At 43.7% G+C, this 24489-nt stretch overlaps 1 protein-coding gene across 9 annotated transcripts in view; it reads left to right on the top strand.

Moving 5' to 3' along the window:
- The window catches only part of ADNP2 (ADNP homeobox 2), a 79999-nt gene that overhangs the window by 26859 nt on the left and 28651 nt on the right, over window positions 1-24489 (top strand). For 2 of the 9 annotated variants that reach the window (XR_007471529.1, XR_007471527.1), the window contains exons 4-8: window positions 3097-3191; window positions 5173-5379; window positions 8339-8458; window positions 9079-9337; window positions 9427-9571. The gene's annotated coding sequence lies outside the window, so the exon portion shown is untranslated. The other 7 variants (XR_004476962.2, XR_007471528.1, XR_004476963.2 and 4 more) reach the window with 7 other exon arrangements.

Here is a 24489-nt window from a genome sequence, read left to right as displayed (position 1 = left end):
GGATTTTTGAAATACAGCTGCATGTCGTTGCTGTAATGTGCGTTTTTGAGGCAGTCGTGAAACTGGTGTGTGATTGTTGGTGTGCTCTGTTGTAAATTCAAAGAGCTTGTTCAAGTTTATTTTTTTTTACCTATTGTTTTCAGAGTGTCTATTTTGAATTAAAACTTGTTGCACCACTGCAAGTAGAACTGTTTAATTCTTTTAACTGTTAAAACATCACGGTGACTCAGGAACAATCTAAACGTAGAAGTAGATACCATATTTATTTTCTAAAAAACATTACTTGTCATGATGAAAATAAGCACAACCCAAAAGGGCTAACTAATTACAGGGTCACAAAATAGATGTGGCTAGAGATCCTTGCCGTGTCTGGCAGCGGCTGGGAGTTCGGCTCTGCTGAACGGCGCAGCTTGCCGTGTGCATGGTTTGACCCTCCCTTCTTCAGTTGTGCACGTAAGGGGTTCTGTTGGCATTGGGGCCTGATCATTCTTTGCTCGGGTGACTGTCCTGTCCACTGCAGGATCGGGGCAGCGTCCCTGGTCTCTACCCTCCAAGTCAGTGGCACCTCCACCCAGCCCCCGGGCCCCCCGGGCTGGCAGATGTGTCCCTGCCAGGTGTCCCTGTGGGGCAGCATCAGCCCCTGAGGAGAACCACTGTGATGAAGGAATTCTGATTTCTAATTGTATTTCAGCTTTCGATGTGGAGTCTTTTTATACTACGCTAGTTACTGGTTATTAAATAATGTTTTAGGCTTATGGATCAAAATTTGATATAAGTTGAGCTTCAAAAAGTACATGGGAGTTCTTGCAAACGTAAAAAATGAGTAAATTTAGTACTGTTTTTGCCTCTGCTGTGCGGCATGTGGGATCTTAGTTCCCTGACCAGGGATCGAACCTGTGCCCCCTGCAGTGGAAGCGTGGAGTCCTAACCACTGGACTGCCAGGGAAGTCCCTAAATGTATAATTTGAAAATGAAAAACTAAACTATAGATTAATAGTGGTGGAGGTTTTTTAAACTACTCCATTAAAAGATTAGAAATTGAGAAGGAAAGGAGACAATCCTTTTTATTACCACGGTTACGAATAATTGTATACTTTAAAACATTTTGTAATCTATGTAGCATGAACTCTAAAAATATTTCATATTTGGAGACACTGCTTAGGAAAGATCCTCCGTGTTCTCCTTGCTGCACGTAGTAAAGCCTCCCTTTTCCTACCCTCTCCCCCCCAGATTACATATTTGAAGTCTATTCAGTGAAAGACAAATTAGAAGGTAGGATACTATTTTAGCTTCTGAATTCTGTTAACACATCCTTGTTTTGGATGTGTTATTTTTTAATAACTAGGAACCACATCACTTCATTTGTTACAGTGACTAATAAATGAGAGACAGTAATTCAGGAGTGCTCCAGAAAGCTTTTCATCCACCAAATAACAGGATAAGCACCTTCACCACCCACACCTTTGGTTATTTCTTCTTTTGATCACTGCTCTCCCACGCATCCCTCAGCATGCTGCTTCCAGAGTGAAACTGCTAGCAAATCTCAGTCTGTCGGATTTTGCCTTAGCAACTCAGCTGAGGAGCAAGTTGGCTTTGATTTCACCTTGTCCTAAGGCCCATGAATGTTTTCTCTAGAAAGCTGCAGGCGAGTGAGGTAGGAAGGGCTGAGTGTGGACCCTACAGCTCTCGAGGACACTAGGCCTCGGAGTCTGACACAACGGCAGGAGTACCTGCCTTCAGTTTCTGTGATGTGGGCTACAGGGCTGGCATGAGGGCAGGCAGACAGCAGAGGTGGCCGTGTCGAGGACAGTGCTGGGTACAAGGGCAGTGTTGGTACCACAGTAGCTTGAAGACTACATGGTATAGGTGGTGTCCGCCCACTCTTCCCCCTTCACCCTCATCAATGAGATCAAACAAAACATAGCCAATCAGTGAAGAGGCCAGGCCGGTCCTGAAAAGCCCACAGGGGCCAGAAGACCCTCATCCACGTACCACCAGGTAACCACAGAAACTAGGCTTCTGCACCACCGCACTGGACTGGCATTCCCGGGCCAAGGAGCTCTCCCAGGAATTCCTGGTCTGGGTGGTTCTCAGGAAAGGGCTGTTGCTCATATGAGACTTGTCAGTTGGCCTCCCTGGTGTTGTGGACACATCATCCTCTCCCTCAAGCTCAGGCCGGTTCAGTCTCCCTTGCAGAAGCCATGTGGTTCTGGTTCTTCATTCAGTATTGAAATAAGACCTCTGGAAATCCTACGCTGTGCTGTAGTTGGGCAGCAGCTGGGCCAGGCCTGCAGTAGACAGTTGCTCTTCTGCCCCCGAGTTCCCAGGGGTGTGTGGCCAGGGAGGGCAGTCGCCCACCTCCTGTTACCCTTTTCCAACAGCTCTTCACATATGATGATTATGTGCAACTTTCTAAGAGTTCACTAAAGAAAGCAACAACCCTGACCAATTAAGAAAAGAAAAAACAGCCCCAAAACACTAACCTAGTTTTTACATTGTTTTTAAACAGACCTTCCTAGTAGATAATAAACATTTATCCACAGTTTACTATTGCTAGGAAATGGGCTGAGTATTTTAACGACAATGATAAGGATCTATTTAGTGCTTACTCAGCTGTGCACAGCTGACATGCATTTTAACTCTCAACCATCCTACAAGGTAAACGGTAGTATCTCCTTTTGCCTAAAAGGAAACCGAGGCATGGAGAGCTTAAGTAAGTTGGCCAAGGCAGGGAGCTAGTTAGGTGAAAAGAGCTAGGGCGATACCTGAGGGCCGAGCGCCATGCTCTTAGCTGGTATGATTCATTCCTATGTTCACGTATTTCCCCATTTAAGCCTCATAATACTCTTATGATGTAGGGTTTATTTTACCTGCATTTTAAAGATGAAGAAATGGGATCCAAGGTAGAGTGACCAGCTGTACCAGTTTACTCAGGACTGAGGGATTTCTCTAAACTTTCAGTACCCGAACTGGGAGCATCCAGGCAGGTGGGGATAAGTTGGTCACCCTACTCAGAGGTCAGTTCACCCCCCACGGTGACATGTCCCTTAACTGATGCAGTACTGTCTGTAATAAATCTCTGTCTGCTCTCTCTAGACGCACACGTAGCCCTTTAGGGTGTCGAGATATACAGGGCATCCTGATCCTAGATGGTTACAGCACCAACAGTAACAGTGCCCTCTGTGTGCCAGGTATTGTTCTAAATGCTTTGCGTAATGAACTCAATGACATGATGTGTTGTGAATGAAAAGTGAGAGGAGGGAAGTCCTGGTTAGAACAACAATAAAAGAAGTACACACAGATTTGCTATTTAGATATCTTATAATGTCTCCCCATGTTACTAAATAGAGTCCCTGCTGAACTATCAACTAAGGAATAAAAATTCCAACTATGAGGTACTGCCAGAAAACTTTTCTTTAGTTTTTAAATATTTATTTATTTATTTATCTATTTGGCTGGGCCAGATCTTAGTTGTGGCATGCGGGATCTTTGTAGAGGCATTTGGGATCTTCAGTTGCGGCATGTGAACTCAGTTGCAGCATGAGGGATCTAGTTCCCTGACCAGGGATTGAACTCAGCCCTCCTGCATTGGGAGCGCAGAGTTAGCCACTGGACCACTAGGGAAGTCCCACTTTTCTTTAGTCTTAAAAACTTAAACTTAATTTCATTCTCTTACTGATAGTTATAATTTTAATGTTCTCAAACCAATTCCTTTTTCATAGGTGCTGAGAGTAAATATCTAAACATGCATTCCTTAACATAAAGCTTCACCTTGTAGCACACCTGCTGATTTATACTTCTGGAATCTATTTTTTCTGTTATGCAGTTATTAAATCTCAGCTTTAGAATTTTTCTAGTTTTTGATAACCTGTCCTAATTACTACTTAGTTTTTAAAATTTAAAAGTTAAAAATCAGATATCTGGGAGGGTTACCTTGTAAAGTAGATTAAAATCCAAATCAAAATCTGTTGTATCTGACAGGGATCTCTTAAGGCCACCATATTGGCAGGTGGAAAACAAACACTAACGCCATTCACTCAGATGGCCTAGCTCACTTTTTTTGTTCTAAGTCCTTATTGAATTTGTTACAACATTGCTTCTGTATTATGTTTTGGTTTTTTGGTCAGGAGGCATGTGGCATCTTAGCTCCCTGACCAGGGCTCAAACCCTTGCATTGGAAGGCAGTCTTAACTACTGGACTGCCAGGGAAGTCCCCTAGCTCACGTTTTGAGAGGGAAAATGTATATAACGCTGCTAAACAGTAGCTAACACGTTTTCCACAGCCCGTTAAAGGAGGTGCTTCCCAAACCACTTTTCTTTATCCGACTCATAAAATCATGAGCAGTGTTCGTTTACTTTTAAACAAACAAAAAATTACATAAATTCCTTTTCAGAAGGAAAACTTTAACAATTAAAATTTAGAATTTTATCAATATTTAAATTATAAATCAAACCAGCTATATAGGTATGTTTGCTGTGAACAAACTAAGACAGATCATGTGGTCATACTATCAAATGCAAATTCAGAATTAGTTGTCATAAATGAATATATTTTTTCAGCAATTAGTTGCTTACAGTTTACAGTCCACGATATGGAAAGTTTAATATATTAATTTACCATTTGCCTAAACATAATCTGGAGAAAATTGAATAATAGCAACGAATAATGATTCGGTAGTTTTTCTTAAAACAATGTTTCTATATAGATCTATCTTGAGCGTTAGTTGAGTTGTAAAATCCGTAAAAACAACAGTTTTGCTAGAGTTTATAGATAAGTTGACTCATTCTGCCTCCCCAGTCCTCTGTGGAGCAGCTTTCAGAATTGTTAGACTGAAGACCCGGAAAATCCTACATTGACTATGAAATAGTGATACTGACACACATACACACACACAAACACACACACAAGTTAATATGATATCAAACTTGGACTACATCTCACAGATTCTAGAAGGAGTTTCCATGCAGACTTAGATTCAAGGTCTTCTCATTACAAGGAAAGCACCTTTGGTCCTGAAAAGGACAGGAGATTTATCCTCAGTTTGCTGTTGTCTTGTGGAAGATGACTTAAGAATTCTTAACACTGGGAAAGTCATGAGATCATTTTAAAGAAATTATGCGTTTTGCAGGGAAGGTAATTTTTGGTTATTTTTAAAATTTAATTTTGTCTAGATTTTATATGTGCTTTCAAATAACTAACTGGAGTGGCTACGTACATCAATAAGACAACTTACACAAAAGAAGGAGGGCAGCTGATGCAGGAATTTCTGAAGCTCACTGGGGAAGCCTAAGTTTAGCCGGGCCAGTGGCTCCTCCCCACTCCAGTCACATGACTCCAGGCATGTTAGCAGAGGCCTTTTCACTGCGTTCAGCTCTAAGGTGAGTGCCCTTCTCATAACTAATCAGAAGATCAATAGTCTCGCACCAGAACTCACATTGTTATCACAGTAGTTCTTGGTGCCCTGTTTCCTTGTTGCCTTATATTTCACTGCTGACCTTGTTTTTCTTCACAGGTGGTGGTAATGACCATCTTGGTCCAATAAGCCACTAATTTAGAAGTAAGCAGGATACACATATATCAACACCCAGTACGTAGAATTTTCTAACCATATCCTAGCTATTGGCATTGCCAATTTTTTGGCCTCTACATAACATTCTGTGTTAGATGATTTGATGACTAAAGGTGAAGCTGGGATACTGAAAGTAGATGTATTGTTACAACATGGAATCAACTCAGAATTTTAAAAACGAAAATGGAAAATCTTGGTAAATTCATTATGAGATCTATTCAGTAATCAAAGTAGATTGACATTACTGTGATTACAGGTTCTTATCTGAGTCCCACTTAGAAATGAATCTTTAAATATATGTTTAGAACTGCACACTTTTTTTTTTTTGGCTGTGCCGCGCGGCTTGTGGGATCTTAGTTCCCCGTCCAGGGATTGAACCTGCGCCCTCCGCAGTGAAAGCCACTGTACTGCCGGGGAATTCCCAGAATTGTACACTGTTGTCCAAATGAAACATATCTTATTTCCAGGATCAAAATACCCATAATGTCTGAGGGTTGCAGTGTAATTAAATGATATCCTCAATCTAATTTCTCAACACTTAAGAAGTTCAGGGTGTGAACTACTTAACCTTACTCTGCCATCTGAGAAGCTACGCCGGTTCTGGCTGTACTTTGCCTGTTTTTCCATTCACAAAATGGCAGGTGGGGAGAGGTGATTCCTTCTGTGTTTCATAAGATATGGCCTCAGTATAATCATATGTTTTATTTTCAATGCACTAGAAATAGAGAATGGGTCTTTGCCAATTCCTGGACAGTTAATTAGTAATTAACTGCTTCCTTGCAATGACTTGTGTAAGAATAGATTATTAGTTTGGCATCAATGCATTCCTGCCCTACAGGGTTGCCAAAGTGTCTACAAGAAAAACACTAGACACCCAATATCTTGTAATAACCTATAATGGAATATAATCTGCAAAAAAGCCTAGTACTGTGCTGTATGCCTAAAACTAACACAGTGTTGTAAATCAACTATACTTCAATTAAGAAAAAGACTAGACAGATTCAAAGAGTTCAGAATACAGTATATTCTTGAGGGTAACCATAAGAGTCTTTTGCCTTCTGATATAAAGTCCACCTCAATCTAGGTCATTTGGTTGTAACTCAAACTATGTAGACTAGCATAAAAGTCTAAGAGATTGTCTTTCATTACATTTCTCCATGCACCCCGCATGGTCAGGACCTTTTGCCCATGAGGATAAGCAATGTGAAGGAAGACATTGCCAGAATGATTAATTTTCTTTGATTTAAAATTTAATATTCATTTATTAAAAAAATTAAGCTGCTACTTACATTTGGTAATGTTATATTCTTCCAGTAGTGGTTTCTCACTGCTAAGACACTATTTGTGTGCATAGTCTAAGATTATCAGCAACATTATTTTATAAGTATTTCACTATCGGGATAATATTGCAGACTTTTCTTCCTAAAGCAGTAAAGTACCTTTGGACCAGGTTTTCCTGGGTATGTGCTATATATATCTGTCTGCCTATCATAGTTTATATCGATTGAGATGATATGTCCAGTAGTAGAAAGATGCTAATAAAAATGCAAAGGGCAACTTGAGTCGCAGTAAAACAAGGTGAAGTGCTTTGACTGTTGAGTTCATCTGAAGCTGTCAGAATATGTTACACACATCAAGTGTGTCTGCCTCACTTCAGGGGCTTTAGGGAAGTGGGAGGTGCACTTTCACGTACAAGACGTGCAGAGTCCCTACAAACCTAAAATCTAAAAGAAAAGGGTGAGGCTAGAACAAGTTACTCTGATGACATGATTTTGGATAAATGCGGTCTTCATTACTGTATGACGTACTATAGGTTTCCAAAATTTGTCAAAATCAGCCTTTCATGTTGGACCTTTTGAGTTCAGTGGTTCAGTCCCTCGTCACTGGAGGCTCTGGGAGTTTGTACAAGCGTGTGTGACTTGGGTCTGTGTTTACATTGCTTCAGCCCCTTCCCCCTGATTCGTTCTCATATTTTCACCTGAGCCCACCTGTGAGTTGGCGTTAAATTGCCACAGACTGAAGCGTGAACTGCCCTAGAGATTTAAATGCTAACATTGATTCCTTGCCAGGTGCTAGTTACAAAATCATAACCTGAAATGAAAAGATGGTAAATAGATCAAAGAGCTTTTTTTTTCTGTTGCAAATTCGGTTGGCATCTGAATATTTGGATAGATTAGTTAAAAATCCAAATATCTTGGTAATTTAATCACTATATCTTAGTGTTTAAATCACAGCAATGTCTGAGATATAATCCAACATACCCACAAACTCATCAACTGTCCTTAGAAGTCTTCAAGACTCCTGTCTGAATCTTCGTTCTGTAATAAAGAAACATTAGTTTAGGATTAACTGAATTTGTGCATTTGATTTATGAATAAAATTTATTTTTAAGTTTTTAACGACTGTGCAAAGAATAGTGTTGGTTATTAACTTGGTAATTTGAATTGCAAAACTATTTTTACATGGAATGCTTATGTTTTTAAGTTGATAGCATTGCTTAATAGAAGTAACTATTAATTCAATTTGATTAACTTCTTGTTTCCATTATCGCCATTTGTAAAACCTGACAGGAATTTTACAAATGAGCAGGGGCTGAGGTGCTTTCTGACTTGTATTAATTTTAAAGGATACATATTCAAAACCTCTTGATCACGTGCAATGGTGGCATGCTAAGTATGCAATGCAGCCACTGAAGATGGCGACCAGTGTGGTTGTAGACGGGCACTTGTAGCCACGAGGTACCTCACTCATCCATTCGTCATTCCCAGCTACTTCAGTGGTGATGCCAGAGGGAGCAGACTTGCCTCAGGTGTGACCTGAGCCCGAATCCAGCACCTGTGCCCTGTCGACTAAGAAACGTGCCTTCCTGAGCTGCTTCCTTAACAAAGGTTCATACTCCTCGTGCCTTATACGTTGTTTGATGTTAAATGAGGCTTTCTTTAAAGGCAAGTTTTGAGAGTTGCAATAAGAAATAGGTGTGATTTTTTTTGGATGTTTCAGTAGAAAATGTTTCTGAGAGTATGTATTTTGCATTTGCTTAGTACCTGCAGTTTGCTCACCTGAGTCTGACAATCCTGTGGAAGAGATAAGTTAGGCTTTGCTTCTTGCTGGTGAGCAAACCGGCCCAGAGAGGTAAATGACTTTTCTTAGGCCATATGATACAGTGGTTGGCAGAGCCAGATCTAAGTTGGAGTTACTGACTTATTTTCTAGCATACACTACCTCTCCATGAAGATAAGTCTTTAAAAAATAATGTTTTAACGTGGGATAACAGATGATCTCAGTGAGAGAGAAATGGGGCAGCTGCTCAATCAACCCGAGTGCGGCCGAGGTTGCTCACTGGTGGAGGGGAGGGGGAAGAGGCCGGCAACACCTGCAAGCACTTGAAGCAGCACCTGGAAGCGGGGTCCTCGTAACAGGAATCCCACAGGCCTGCTGCTTTAAACTGATGTGATTCCCACAAATCGAAGGAAGCGGCAAACTGACGCAACTTATGTTTGACTTTCAGATTCTCCAGCAGCGTTTTTCAACCTGGGAAGGGCCGAACACCCTACAAGGGTTAAGGAGCGTGAGAAAGAAACACTTTCAAAGCTGGACAGCCCTAAAGCCCAAGCGAATCGCAAGCTGCTAACAGCAGTGCACGTGACGGCGCTATCTCCACCCCCGACCCTGACGTCAGCAGACCTTCCCGTGGGCTTCAGCGAGGACGGATTCTGCTCTGGACAGCCCAGAACTTACTTGAAGAAAGCGTTCTGCTGTTTGAAGAGGTCAGGATAAGTGTTGTCTGAGAGGACGTGAGTGATTCCGTGGCCCTGGAGCCTGCCTGCTCTGACACCTCGGCCTTACCTCATTTCAGGTTCAGAGAAAATTAAAGTCTCCGGCTCCACCAAAACCCTAGGACACTAGCTCCACCCCTTCAGCAGAGGCACAGCCCAGGGGCGAGGACGAACACCTCCAGGGCGGCTGGAGCACCTTCTTCTGACACTGGCTGCCCTTCCAAGGTGGGTGATGGTATCTCACTCATCGCTGTGCCAGCTGGGCTTGTGCAAGGACAGTGTAAAAAGCTTCGTTCTTTAAAACCTGTAGAGTCTGAGTGGCACATGAGTCCTGTCTTTGCTGCAAGGGTCTGGGGTTCATTCCGTGCTTTTCCTTTGGGTACTGAATTCTGCATTCAGTTAGGAAGCATCACATTCAAGTTATTCCTTGTCCCCAGACCTCACTGCCCTCACCTTTCTGCCTGGAACGCTCCAAACCACGCTTAAAGCAGCTACTCCTTTTGTTCCTCAAACTAAGACCGGCGTGATCCTTAGATGCATTGTCGAGAAATTAATGTAATCTGGGAACGTGTCATGTGACCTTTAAGGCCCGTTCATACACGGACCCCAAAATGGTTCATTGCTCCACATATTCTTGGTTATCAGACCACAGGTCAACAGGGCAGTGTGTGTGTGCAAAAGGATGTTTGTACACAGGCACCTGAAGAGAGAGGGAAGGAGCCTGGATGAACAAATCAGCTAAGAATCCAAAGCGTTATTTCTAGACTGCTTATGACCAGAAATTTGTACTCGTTTCCTTTTTTCCCCCAATTTAAAAAATTGTTAGAATACATGTAATATAAAATTTACCATCTTAACCATTCTTAAGTGTACAGTTTGGTGGCATTTAAATACATTCACATTGTTGTGGAACCGTCACCACCATCCATCCAGGGAACATTTTTATCTTCCCAAATTGAAACGCTGTCTCTATTCAACACTAACTCCCATATTTCCCCTCCCCCAGCCCCTGGAACCCAGCGTTCTACTTTCTGTCTCTATGTATGATTTTGCCAACTCTAGTGATCTCCTTTAAATGGAATCATTCAGGATTTGTCCTTTTGTGACTGGCTCATTTCACTCAGCATAATTCCTCCAGTTTCATCCATGTTGTAGTGTGTGTCAGAGTGTCCTTCCTCTTAAAGGCTGAATAATATTTGGTCATATGTATTTCCATTTTTTGTTTATCTGTTCATCCTTTGATGGACACTGGGGTTACTTCCACGGTTTACCTACTGTGAACAAAGCTGCTGTGAACATGGGTGCCAAGATGCCATGCTCATTTGCTTTCAGTTAACGCTCAGCATGTCTGGGCTCCCGTGAGGCTCAGCTGTGACCTCTACGTGTCCGGGGAGATGGGCTGCGAAGCCCTTGCTGCACCTGGTGTGGGACGAGATGTGACTCCCTTCTTTGTGTTTTTCTGTATTTTACAAGTTTTCTAAAATTAAAGTGTGTTTATTTAGTTCTTTAAAAATACAAGGAGTGTATCATCGAACAGTGCTACCAGTTGGGAAAGGTGATTAAATCCAATCGACCCACACATAAGTGAGATCACCGTATTTGTCTTTCTCTGACTTACTTCACTTAGCGCGATGCCTTCAAGGTCCATCCATGTTGTCGCAAATGGCAAGAGTTTATTCTTTTTTATGGCTGAGTAGTATTCCATTGTGTGTATGTATGTGTGTGTATTTATGTAAATATGTATTAATGAAAATTATATGTATATAATTACACTAGGCCTGTCAATATTTTCTTTATATACTTAGGAGCTCCTATGTTGGCTGCATAAATATTTACAAATGTTATATCCTGTTGTGGATTGAGCCCTTTATCACTGTGTAATGCCCTTTTTGTCTCTTATTGCAGACTTTGCTTTAAAGTCTCTTTTGTCCGATATAAGGATAGCAGCCACAGCTTTCTTTTGGTTTCCATTTGCATGGAACATCTTTTTCCATCCCTTCACTTTCAGTCTGTGTGTAATGGAGACAGCATATAGATGGGTCTGTTTTTTTAATCCATCAGCCACTCTGTCTTTTGGTTGGAAAATTTAATCCATTTAAATTTAAAGTTATTATTGGTAGGTATGTACTTATTCCCATTTTGTTAACTGGTTTCTGGCTGTTCTGTAGTTCCTCTGTTTCTTCATCTCTTGCTCTCTCCCTTGTGGTTTGATTACTTTCTTTAGTGCTGTTCTTAGAGTCCTTTCTCATTATCTTTTGTGTGTCTGCTATAGGTTTTTGTTTTGTGGTCACCCTGAGGCTCACATCTAACAATCTGTATTTACGACAGTCTACTTTAAGTTGATAACAACCTAACTTCGAACACATTCTAAAGCTCTACATTTTAATTGCCCCCCAACATTTTATGTTGTTGGGGGTCACATTTTACACCTTTCATCTTGTATATCCCTTAATATTATTGTAGTTATCGTTACTTTTACTACTTTTGTCTTTTAACATTCATATTAGCTTTGTAAGTGATTAATGCAATACCTTTACCTTTATCAGTGAGAATTACACTTTCATATGTTTTCTTCTTAATAATTAGAGCTTAAAGTCATCCTTTTAACATTTCTTGTAAGGCCGGTTTAGTGCTGATGAACTGCATTAGCTTTTGCTTGTCTGGAAAACTCTATCTCTCTTTCAATTCTGATTGATAACTTTGCCAGGTAGAGTATTCTTGGTTAGAAGTTTTTTTCTTTCAGCACTTTGAATATATTGTGCTACTCCTTACTGGACTGCAAAGTTTCTGCTGAAAATACTGCTGATAGTGTTATGGGGGTCTCTTGTATGTAATAAGTTGTTTTTCTCTTGCTGCTTTTTTTGGAAGTGTAGTAGATTTACAATATTACATTAGTTTCAGGTGTACAGCATAGTGAATACATATTTTTATAGATTATACTCCATTAAAAATTATTACAAAATCATGATTATAATTCCCTGTACAATATATCCTTGTTGCTTATCTATTTTACACATAGTATTCAATAGTTTCTATAACTTAATCCCATCCCCCTAACATGCTCCTCCCCACTTCCCTCTCCCCAGTGGTAACCACTAGTTTGTTTTCTATATCTGTGAACCTGTTTCTGTTTTGATATATACATTCATTAGTTTTATTGTTTAGATTCCACAAATAAATGACATCATACAGTATGTGTCTTTCTCCGTCTGATTTATTTCACTAACATAATATTCTCTAGGTCCATCCACATTGCTGCAAATGGCAGTGTTTCATTTTTTGCTTATGGCTGAGTAATATTCCGTGTGTGTATCGTTTATCCATTTGTCTCTTGATGGACACTTAGGTTGCTCCCATATCCTGGCAATTGTAAATAATGCTGCTCTGAATGTTGGGGTGCATGTATCTTTTCAAATTAGTGCTTTGATTTTTTTCTGGATAATACCCAGGAGTGGAATTGCCAGGTCATATGATAGTTCTATTTTTAGGTTTTTGAGGAAGCTCTGTACTATTTTCCACAGTGGCTGCACCAATTTAAATTCTCACCAGTATGAGTTCCCCTTTCTCCACATCCTTGCCAACATTTGTTATTTGTAGACTTTTTGATGATAGCCATTCTGACAGGTGTGAGGTGATATCTCACTTGTTGTTGTTTTGGTTTGCATTTCTCTAATAATTAGTGATAGCATTTTTTCATGTGCCTGTTAGCCATCTGTATGTCTTCTTTGGAAAAATACCTATTCAGGTCTTCTGCCCATTTTTTGATTGAGATGTTTGTTTTTATTGATATTGAGGTGTATGATGTGTTTATATATTTTGGATACTAACCTCTTGTCAGTCATATCATTTACAAATATTTTCTCCCATTCACTAGGTTGTCTTTTTGTTTTGTCAGTGGTTTCATTTGCTGTGCAGAAGCTTTTAGGAGCTTCTTAAAAGCTTCTTAAAAGCAAGCAAAAGCTTTCTTTTGCCTTAGGAGACAGGTCCAAAAAATACTGTTATGATTTATGTCAAAGGATGTTCTGCATATATTCTCTTCTAGGAGTTGTATGGTTTCAGGTCTTATATTTAGGTCTTTAATTCATGTGAGTTTATTTTTGTATATGATATGAGGAAATATTCTAATCTCATTCTTTTACATGTAGCTGTCCAACTTTCCCAGCACCACTTATTGAAGAGACTGTCTTTTTTCCATTGTATATTATTGCCTCCTTTGTCATAGATTAATTGACCATAGTAAGTGGTTTTATTTCTGGGCTCTCTATTCTGTTCTATTGATCAATGTGTCTGTTTTTGTGCCAGTACCATACTATTTTTTTTTTTTTTTTTGTGGTACGTGGGACTCTTAGTGTTGTGGCCTCTCCCGTTGCAGAGCACAGGCTCTGGATGCGCAGGCTCAGCAGCCATGGCTCACGGGCCCAGCCGCTCTGCAGCATGTGGGATCTTCCCGGACCGGGGCACGAACCTGTGTCCCCTGCATCGGCAGGCGGACTCACAATCACTGTTCCACCAGGGAAGCCCTATCATTCCATTTTGATTACTGTAGCTTTGTAGTATAGTCTGAAGCCAGGGAGCATGATACCGCCAGCTCTGTTCTTCTTTCTCAAGATTTTTTTGTTATTTGGGGTCTTTTGTGTTTCTGTGTAAATTTTAGGATTATTTGTTGTAGTTATGTGAAAAATGTCATGGGTATTTTGATAGGGATTGCATTAAATCTGTAGATTGCTTTGGGTAGTATGGCCATTTATTTATTTTTATAGCTGTTTCAGCTTTTTAAAAAATTTTTTAAAATTTATTTTATTTATTTTTGGCTGCGTTGTGTCTTAGTCGCAGCATGCAGGATCTTCGTTGAGGCATGTGAGATCTTTTGTTGCAGCACGTGAGCTTTTCGTTGCGGTGCGCGGGCTTCTCTCTAGTTGTGGCGTGTGGGTTTTCTCTTCTCTAGTTGTGGCGCGCAGGCTCCAGAGCGCGTGGGCTCTGTAGTTTGCGGCACACAGGCTTTCTAGTAGAGGTGCACGAGCTCAGTAGTTGTGGTGCGCGGGCTTAGTTGCCCTGCAGCATGTGGCATCGTAGTTCCCTGACCAGGGATCGAACCCGTGTCCCCTGCATTGTAAGGCGGATTCTTTACCACTGGACCACCAGGGAAGTCCCAGTAGGGTGGCCATTTTAACAATATTAATTGTTCCAATCCAAGAGCACAGGGTATCTTTCCATTTCTTTGTATCATTGTATCATCTTCAGTTTTCTTCATCAGTGTTTTATAGTTTTCAGAGTATAGGTCTTTCACCTCCTTGGTTAAGTTTATTCCTAGGTATTTTATTCTTTTTGATGCAATTTTAAATGGGATTTTTCTTGGCTTTCTCTTTCTGATAGTTCATCATTAATGTATAGAAAAGTAACAGACTTCTGTATATTAATCTTGTAACCTGTAACTTCACTGAAATCATTTAGTGGTGGAGACTTTAGGGTTTCCTATGGATAGTATCATATCTTCTGAAAATACTGACAGTTTTACTTCTTCCCTTCCAATTTGGTTACCTTTTATTTCTTTTTTTTGGTCAGATTGCTGTGGCTAGGGCTTCCAGTACTATGTTAAATATCGGGTGAGAGTGGGCATCCTTGTCTTCTTCCTGATTTTAGAGGAAAAGCTCTTAGCTTTTCATCATTGAGTGTGATGTTAGCTGTGGGTTTGTTGTAATGGCCTTTATTATGTTGAGATATATTCTGTCTGCTGCAACTTTGATGAGAGATCATGAATGCATGTTGCACTTTGTCAAATGCTTTTTCTGTGTGTATTGAGATGATCATGTGATGTTGATCCTTCCTTTTATTAATGTGGTGCATCTCATTGATTGATTTGTGGATGTTGAACCATTCTTAGGTCCCTGGAATAAATCCCACTTGATCATGGTATATGATCCTTTTATATATTGTTGTATTCAGTTTGCTAATACTTTGTTGGGAATTTTTGCATCTATATTCATCAAAGATACTGGCCTGTAATTTTCTTTTTTTGTATTGTCTTTGTCTGGTTCTAGTGACAGGGTGATGGTGGCCTTGCAGAATGAATTTGGGAGTGTTCTGTCTTCAGTTTTTTGGAATAGTTTGAGAAGGATGTGTATTAGCTCTTGTTTATATGTTTGGTAGAATTCCTCTGTGCCACTGTCTGGTCCTGACTTTTGTTTGTTGGCAGGTTTTTTTCTTTTTTTTCTTTTTTTTTAACTACAAACTCAATTTCACTATTAGTGTTTCACAGATTGTCTATTTCTTCCCGATTCAGTCTTGGAAGATTGTATATTTCTAGAAATGTATCCATTTCTTCTAAGTTGTCTTACTTGTTGGCATGTAAGTATTCTTAGTGTTCTTTTATGAATTTTTGTATCTCTGTGTTATTGGTTGTTATTTCTCTTCTTTTGTTTGTTTGTTTCTTTTTTTAGCCTCTATTTTTATTTGTTTCCTCTCTGATCTTTATTATTTCCTTCCTTCTGCTGACTTTGGTCTTTGTTTGTTCTTCTTTTTCTAATTCCTTTCACTGGTAGGTTAGGTTGTTTATTTGAGATTTTTGTTTGTTTCTGTATCACTTTAAACTTCCCTTTTAGAACTGCCCTTTTGCTGCATCCCATAGATTTTGGAAAGTTGTGTTTTTATTTCCATTTGTCTTGAGGTATTTTCTGAATTCCTCTTTGATTTCTTCATTGACCCAGTGTTTTTTTAGTAGCATGTTGTTTAATCTCCACATGTTTGTGCTTTTCCTATTTTTTGTCCTGTGATTGATTTCTAGTTTTATACTGTTGTGGTCCAAAAAAAATGTTGATATAATTTCTATCCTTTTAAATTTGTGAGGCTTTTTTGTGGCCTAGCATGTGATCTGTCCTCAAAAACGTTCCATATGCACTTGAAAACAATGTGTATTTTTCTGTTTTTGGATGGAATGTCCTGTAGATATCTATTAAGTTCAACTGGTCTATTGTGTCATATAACCACTGTTTCCTTATTGATTCTCTGTTTGGATGAAGTATTCATTGATGTAAGTGGGGTGTTAAAGTACACTATTATTATTTTATTATTGTCAGTTTCTCCTTTTATGTATTTCAGTATTTGCTTTATATATCTAGAAGCTCCTATATTAGGTGCATTTATGTTAACAAATGTTATATCCTCTTCTTTTTTTATAAATTTATTTATTTTATTTTTGGCTGCGTTGGGTCTTCGTTGCTGCGTACAGGCTTTCTCTAGTTGCGGCGAGCGTGGGCTACTCTTCGTTGTGATGCGCGGGCTTCTCATTGCAGTGGTTTCTCTTGTTGTGGAGCACAGGCTCCAGGCGCACGGGCTTCAGTAGTTGTGGCAGTCGGGCTCAGTAGTTGTGGCTCGCAGGCTCTAGAGCGCAGGCTCAGTAGTTGTGGTGCACAGGCTTAGTTGCTCCGCGGCATGTGGGATCTTCCCAGACCAGGGCTCGAACCCATGTCCCCTGCATTGGCAGGCGGATTCTTAACCACTGTGCCACCAGGGAAGTCCCTATATCCTCTTCTTGTGTTGATTCCTTTATCATTATAAAATGCCCTTCTTTGTCTTTTGTATAGACATTGTTTTAAAGTCTGTTTTGCCTGATATGAGTATTGTTACCCCAGCTTTCTTGACATTTCCATTTGCATGCAGTATCTTTTTCTATCCCTTACTTTCAGTCTGTGTGTGTCTTTAGCTCTGAAATGAGTCTTTCGTAAGCAGCATACATATGGGTCTTTGTTTTTTTGGCTGTGCTGTGTGGCATGTGGTATCTTAGTTCCCAGACCAGGATCCTATGCCCCCTGCAATGGAAGCATGGAGTCTTAACCACTGGACTGCCAGGAAGTCCCTAGCCAACCTATGACTTTTGATTGGTGCGTTTAGTCCATTGACATTTAAAGTGCTTACTGATAGGAATGTACTTATTGCCATTTTGTTACTTGTTTGCTGATTGTTTTTGTAGTTCTTCTCTGTCTTCCTTTAGTCTCTTCTCTGGTGGTTTGATGATTTGCTTTAGTGTTCCTTTCTCTCTAGTTTTTCTGTATCTATTGTAGGTTTTTGATTTGTGGTTACCATGGGGTTCATATATTTCGACCTATAACTATATCTACCTGTTTTTTTTTTTTACCTGTTTTAAACTTGTAGTCATTTAAGTTCAAAAAGATCTAAAAGATTCTTCTAAAAGAGCTACATTTTTCTTACTTTCACATGTTACGAGTTTTTGATGTCATATTTTACATCTTCATGTTTATCCCTTAACTGTTTATTATAGTTCATTTTACAATTTTTTGCTTTTTAATTTTTGTACTAGCTTACTGAAGTGGTCAATCACAGCCTTTAATATACATTTGACTTTACTAGTGGGATTTTTCCTTTCCTATGGATTCTTTGTTCTTGTAGCCTTTTGTTTTCCGCTTTAGCATTTCTTTTAGGGTCAGTTTAGTATTGACGAACTCTTTTTGTTTTTGCTTATCTGAGAAATTCTTGATCTCTCCCTCAATTCTGACTGGTTATTTTGCTGGGTAGAGTGTCCTAGTCTGTAGATTTCCCTTTCAGCACTTTATATCATGCCCTTCCATTCTGGCCTGCAAAGTGTCTGCAGAAAAATCAGCTGCTAGCCTTTTGGGAGCTCCCTTGTATGCGACTCTGGGTTTTTCTCTTGCTGCCATTAGAATTCTCTCTTTAACCTCTGCTGTTTTCATTATGACACGTCTTTGTGTGGGTGTCTTTGGGTTCATCTTGTTTGGGACTGTTCTTCCTGTACCTGAATATCTGTTTCCTTCTGCAGTTTGGGAAGTTTTCAGCCATAATTTCATCAAATACATTTTGACTCCTTTTTCTCTCTTCTCCTTCTGGGACCCCTATAATTCAAATGTTGGTATGCTTGATGTTGTCCCAGAGGTTCCTTAAACTGTTTTCTTTTTTATGTTTCTCTTTTAGCTGTTCTGAATGAGTGATTTCCATTACTCTATCTTCCAGATCACTTAGTATTCTTCTGTATCACCTAGTCTGCTGTTAATTCCTCTTGTGTATTTTTCATTTCAGTTATTGTATTCTTCAGTTCTGAGGGGTTCTTTTAATATTTTCTAGTTCCTTGTTAAATCTGTCATGTGTTCATCTCTTTTTTTTCAGTCAGTATTCTTATTCCCAATGCTGTGAACTCTTCATCTGGTAAATTGTTTATCTGTGTTACATTAGTTGTTCTCACAAGGGTTTTTGTGTTCTTTCATTTGAAACAAATTCCTGTCTTCTCATTTTGCTTATCTTTCTCTGTCTCTGTGAAACTAGATGAAGCAGTTACCGATCCCAGTCTTGGAGGGGTGGCCTTGTGTGGGGATGTCCCGACACAGTCTGCGTGTGCCAGCTGCTTTGCTGGGAGAGCTGGATCTGACGTGAGCATGAGTCACATCTTCCCCCAGGGTGTGCTGGCACCTACCACCTTGGTAGGAGGTGGGGCTGGATGTGGAGGTGGCAGAGTCAGGTGTGAGCTGGGTTCTCAGACCCTGAGGGTCAGTCTGAGCTGGTTCGTTCCCTGTAGGTGTGTGCCCTCCCTCCGAGCGTCAGCACCTTTGCTCCAGAGGGGAGTGCACTGGAGCGGGCGCCCAGGGCTTGCTGGGGGGTGCCTGAGCAGCACGGGCACCAGTCACAGTTGCAGCCAATCCTGACCTGCTATGAATGCCAGTAATAGCCATCCTCGCCCTGTTCAGGTGCCGTGCTGGGTTGAGTCAGCTCTGGCTCCTCAACCAAGCACTCTCCTCAGCTGCAGCGGCCTTCACCCTCCTGAGTGCGGTGCGGGCTGCACCACAGAGCGAGAGGGGCCGCAGGGGGTGCTCAGTGTGGGCCGGGCCGTGGCCCGGGTTGGTGTGGAAACTGACCAGAGCCCGGGCAGTTTCTGTCTGCTTCCTCCACTTGGCCTGGGAGTGAGCAGGCATGTGCCCACTCTTCACGAGTAGAGTCTGGGTTTGTCACATCCCCACTGCTGGTTCCACTGGTTTTCAAACCAGCTAAGGGGACTTGGCCTCCTCGTGTTGGACCCCAGGGCCGGGGTGCCCAGAGGTGGTTCCAACTGCTCACTCCCCAGGGAGGGTCTCCCGAGTCAGTGTCATCCCCCTCCTTTGTGACCCCTCCCAGGGGCGCAGGTCCCGACCTGATCGCTTCTCCCCCCTTCCTACTCAGCCCTGTAGGGCTCTGTCTTACAGCCTTGGTTATAGAGGTATCCTTCTGCCAGTTTCCAGTGAGAATTGCTCCACATGTAGATATATTTTGATGTGTTTGTGGGGGTAGGTGAGCCCCGTGTCCTCTTCTTCTTCCATCTTGATGTCCTCTGGAAAAAGCTTTTTTAAAAAATTGTATTGAGGTATAGTTAATTTACAATGTTGTGTTTAATTTCTGCTGTACAGCAAAGTGACTCAGTTATACATATATATATTGTTTTTCAGTTCTTTTCCATTATGGTTTGACATGGGATTTTGAATATAGTTCCCTGTGCTCTACAGTAGGACCTTGTTGTGTATCTGTGGCAGTAGCTTTTACAGTATAGAAATATGTAGTCCTGTGGGACTGCTGTGGAGGCCTTGCTGGCCACCAGACGGGCGATCTGAGGTGTCCCCTGGGCAATAGTTGCAAGAACTGGGGCTCTAGACGAGTTTATAAGCTCCTTTCTGGAAGATACCGCTGAGCGGGAGTGAGGCAGAGGGGGCGCATAGGATGGTGTCCCAGCCCGCGTTCCCTGAGAGCACCTCTGTTCCAGGGCCTCGGGCTGAGCCACACCTGGAGCCTGACCCTCAGGCCGAAGCTCCGGGACAGGAAGTAGGCCTCTTTCACGGAGAGAGTCGGGGTGTGTTCCGGTGTGGTGTCTGTGCGGTGTCCTGGGGTGGGACCCTGCCAAGAGCTGTCTCTGACCGTCACAGTCCTGTGGGCCCAGGAGCACAAGCCCACTGGCCGCCAGAGCCGGGTGTTCACGGGCATCCCGGGGCAGCAACAGTGGGACACCAGCGGTGTGTAGGAGCTCCCCCCGAGCCGTGGGCTCTGGACGTGCTGGAGCGAGGATGCAAACACCCAGCTCTCGAGGTCTCTGGAAAGGTTTGCGCTCAGCCCTTAGATGTTGTGTGTCAGCCTGCTCCTCAGACTTCTGCCTTGCTGGTGAGCCAGTAGGGCCTCTTTCACAGCAAGACTGAGCTCCTGGGCCTGCTGCCTCTTGTTGTGCCCTGAGGGTGGTAGCTGTCTGAGACTCCGCCTCTACTGGTTATGGTGCTGTGGGACCTGTCCGTGTAAGGCCCACTGGCAACTGGAGCCGGGTGACGTGGAGGTGTCGCCTGGCAGCAGCTGCAAAAATCAGGGCGCCAGAGGGTATAAACTCCTCTCTGGGAGATACCAGTGAGGTGCAGCAAGGCAGGGGGTGGGCAGGAAGATTGCATCCACCAGCCTCCATTCCCTGGAGCACCTCTTGGGCCCCTGCAAGCCTGCCATTTCAGAGGCCTGCCCCTCAGGCCAAAGCCCCTGGACAGCAAATAGGCCTCTATCTCACAAAGACGGGCGAATGTTTTGGTCTGTTATCTGTGCAGCGCCCTGGGTTGTAGCCTGCCAAGAACTCTCTCCAATGTTACAGTCCCAGGGGACCCAGAAACGCAAGCCCTCGGTGTTCAGAGCCAGGTGATCAAGGGGCAGCCCCTGGGCCGAAGCCTCAAAAACCAGGCACCTGACGTAAGAACCGGGGCACTGGTGTGTGTAAGAGCTCCCCTCCCAGAGGTGCTGGTGCTGTGGGCGTGGCAGAGAGAGCGGTGAAGACATGCACCCTCCCAGGAGACAGGAAAAATGATGGGGCTTGCCGGCCCTCACGAGGCAGAGAGAGAGCCAGGATGGCTCCACAGAGACAAAAGGAGAAAGGTCTCAGTTAACCAACAGGCCACCCCCAGCTTTAGCAAGAGGGAGCACAGTGGCAGCGCCAGCGCCCTGTCCCTGGAGAGTGTCCCACCAGGCCTGGCTCCTCGGGCCGAGGCTCTGAGATCAGCCAGTGAGCCTCTGCCGTCAAGTCTGGGCCCTGGGCTGAGTGAGCCTGCGTGTCAGGGCGCCTCTGGGCCTCCTGAAGCCTGCTGGGTCTCGCGGATGCGGGGCTGGGTGGGCTGCAAGCCAGATGTTTTGGGGGCCCGTCTCTCGCCGGGGTGCCCTTTGTGGGGTGCAACCTCTGGCTCCTCAGGGAGAAGCTCCAGGTTTGTGATTCCCTCCTTGTGGTGGGCAGCTGTGCCAGGGGTGGGTTTATGGGGAGACTGCGTCAGCCTCTCCTACCCGCTTCCACGTGGCTCTTGTCTCGTTTGTCAACGTGAGGTAGCTGCTCGGCGAGTTGAAGGTCTTTTTCAGAGGAGATGGTCGCACCTGCAGCTGTAGACGCGTGTCTGGAGGAGGGGAGCTCAGGGTCTTCCTGAGTCACCCCACTCTGGGTCCCGATGGCTGCAGTTTGGGGCATCAGTTTGGCAGCGTTTCAGCTTTCTTTTTCCTGCTGTGCTTGCAACTTTTCCGTGAGATTGTTTCCAAAGAGAAAGAGAACTTCAAAAATGTTCGTACCCTTTGATTCAGTGATTTCATCTAGGAATCTATCCTAGAGAAATAATCAGAAATCTAAGCCACGATTGATGTATAAAGCTTCCACACTTTTTGTAATATAAACACTGTAAATAACCCAGTATCTCAGGGCCTTTGTGCTTTTCGTGTGTCTACACTTTGTTACTTCAGTGCTGAACTGTCTAGACGCCTACGGGGCCATCTTTCTTCAGGGGTTATATTTTTGAGAGTCACACTCTGTGAAGCACCTTGTGGATAGTTTGGGTTGGTACACTTGAAGACAAGGCGGAAGGGAATGGCTCTGTGGGTAGAAATCTAGGTTCAGTATTTGAAGGTGTCTGATGTGCACTTCTGAATGGGCTCAGATACTTGTGGCGTTTCAGGGCTCCCGCCTGAACACCCAAAGAGCCCGAGTGGAAACAGGTGCAGCAGAGGCTTCCGATAGCACCAGGTCTGTGCAGGGGCAGGAATATGGACGTTGAGCCGGAAGCCTCGACTTAGTCTCGGTTGGCCTTGCACAGCCGGCGACTGGCCTCGCTCAGCCGGGCAGTGAGGGAGGCGTCGTGAGGGCCGCGAGGGGTGCCGCTGTCGGCTGTGAAGCTGCTAAGGGGAGTGGGGATGAAGCGTCTGTACGGACGGAGCAGCTGCAGTGGGCAGGCGGAGGCTTGTCCCGGGGTCACAGTGTTTCTCAGTGGAGCGGCGCTGGCAGTGCAGTCCCAGCAGCACCATTTCCGCGCTCCCAGCACGGCGTCATCCACGGGGGTCTAACTCGTTGCCAGCAGCCCCGGGAGGCACTGTTTCCGTCACCCCCACCCCACCGCCAGCCTGAGGGTCCACAGGGACCTCCAGGTTCCCTGCCAAAGTGTCTTCACTCTGCCAGGCATTTCAAACAGAGGAGATTTCACGTGGGGAACTGATTACAGCTGCCCCCCAACCCACCGCCAGCCGGGGCTGGTGGAATAGAACAGGGGTGATGACCAGTTTGGCTATAGAGGCAGGAAGCCAGGTGACGAGGACGGGAATGCCGGAGAGGCTGCCCTTCCTCCCACCTGCCAGAGACCGCTTGGAGGCCGGTGTCTTGGGGTCTGGCGCTGTGGCTGGCACACTTCTCCCTCGGCACCACAGAGCATGGGAGGGCGGGCCTGCATCCGAAGAGCGGAAGGTGAGCCACTAGCAACTTAAGGTGTTGTCAACTCACCTCAGATTGTGGCACTGCTGCAGCCGGTGTGATACGTCCCTCTTCGCTGCCAAAGCCCCAGTTTTGTCTGGGTGGCCATTCCTCCCATTGTGGTGAAGATGGGCTCCACATCCAGGGTCCATGCCCACTGCCCTGGCTAGTGCTGGATTTGGAGCGTCACGTGGCCTGGAGCTCCACTATCTACCCGTGTGGACAGAGCTGGCCTTTTCTCACGTCTAGTGAGGTGTCGCCAGTCCTGGCGGGTGAGTGTCCTAAGTCAGGAGCAGTAAGGTACTGCCGACCCCACATATGCGTTCTCATTTACTGTGTTTATTTAATGCATATGTGTTCTTTGATCTTAATTTGTACCTGAACCTGGATTTATAGTCTGAGAACTTTCACGTTGCACAAGGGCGGGGCTGGGAAAATCGGGCTCTGCGTGGTTCACCCGCAAGGTCAGACTGATCCCAGCCCTAAGCTGTGGCCGCAGTGGGATGATGTTTCGTCAGCACTAAACATCCTGACCACGAACGTAGCCTTTTCTGCGTTTTGAACCGAGTTCAACCTGGGATACTGACAAGGGGCCGGGATGGTGGGAGTGGAAACCATGCAGCCCCTGAGGGAGCAAAGAGAATATGAGCACACAAATTAGGAACAACGTACAGGAGTCCAGGGAGTGCACTTTGTTCCTGTCTAAGAAAGTTCTCACTAATAAACACACCTGTCCCATGCCGGGGAGCCTGACCCCTGACCCCTGACCCTGGGGCATGAGGAGGAGCCGGGGTGAGTGAGCCAGAGGAAAACGGGCTGTGGTTAGGGTAAGCTGGCTGCTGCTGAGCACGGCTGGGTCTCCCAAATAGGCTACCATTCTAGCAGCATTCAGTTCTCTAAGGTGCTTTTAAACACAGAAATCATGATTCTGAAGAAGGGAAGAGAAAGGATGTTTAGGGTCAGTGGCCCAGAACAGGGAAGTTTCCCTTTGATATTTTCTACCTGAGTGATCCTGGTATGAGCAGCCCTTCAGTGTATATTCTTGATGTCATTTATGCTGGATGACAAATCCTGGAACCACTATTGTTAGATGGACTGGAGGTTTATGGCTCAGTCCAGAATAATTCAAGGAGGAGACTGGTGTTTTTCCTTAGTGGGAACTGTGTGGATGAATGTTGCATTTCTTTTTTTTATAAATTTATTTATTTATTTTTTGGCTGCATTGGGTCTTCGTTGCTGTGCTCAGGCTTTTTCTAGTTGCGTTGAGCGGGGGCGACTCTTGGTTGTGGTGCACGGGCTTCTCACTGTGGTGGCTTCTCTTGTTGCGGAGCACGGGCTCTAGGTGCGTGGGCTTCAGTAGTTGTGGCTCGCGGGCTCTAGAGCGCAGGCTCAGTAGTTGTGGCTCACAGGCTCT

This window comes from Orcinus orca, chromosome 15 (genome assembly GCF_937001465.1).
Source record: "Orcinus orca chromosome 15, mOrcOrc1.1, whole genome shotgun sequence".
NCBI classification, from domain to species: Eukaryota; Metazoa; Chordata; class Mammalia; order Artiodactyla; family Delphinidae; genus Orcinus; species Orcinus orca.
Note: the sequence above shows the minus strand (reverse complement) of the source record. Positions and strands in the feature narration are given on the sequence as shown.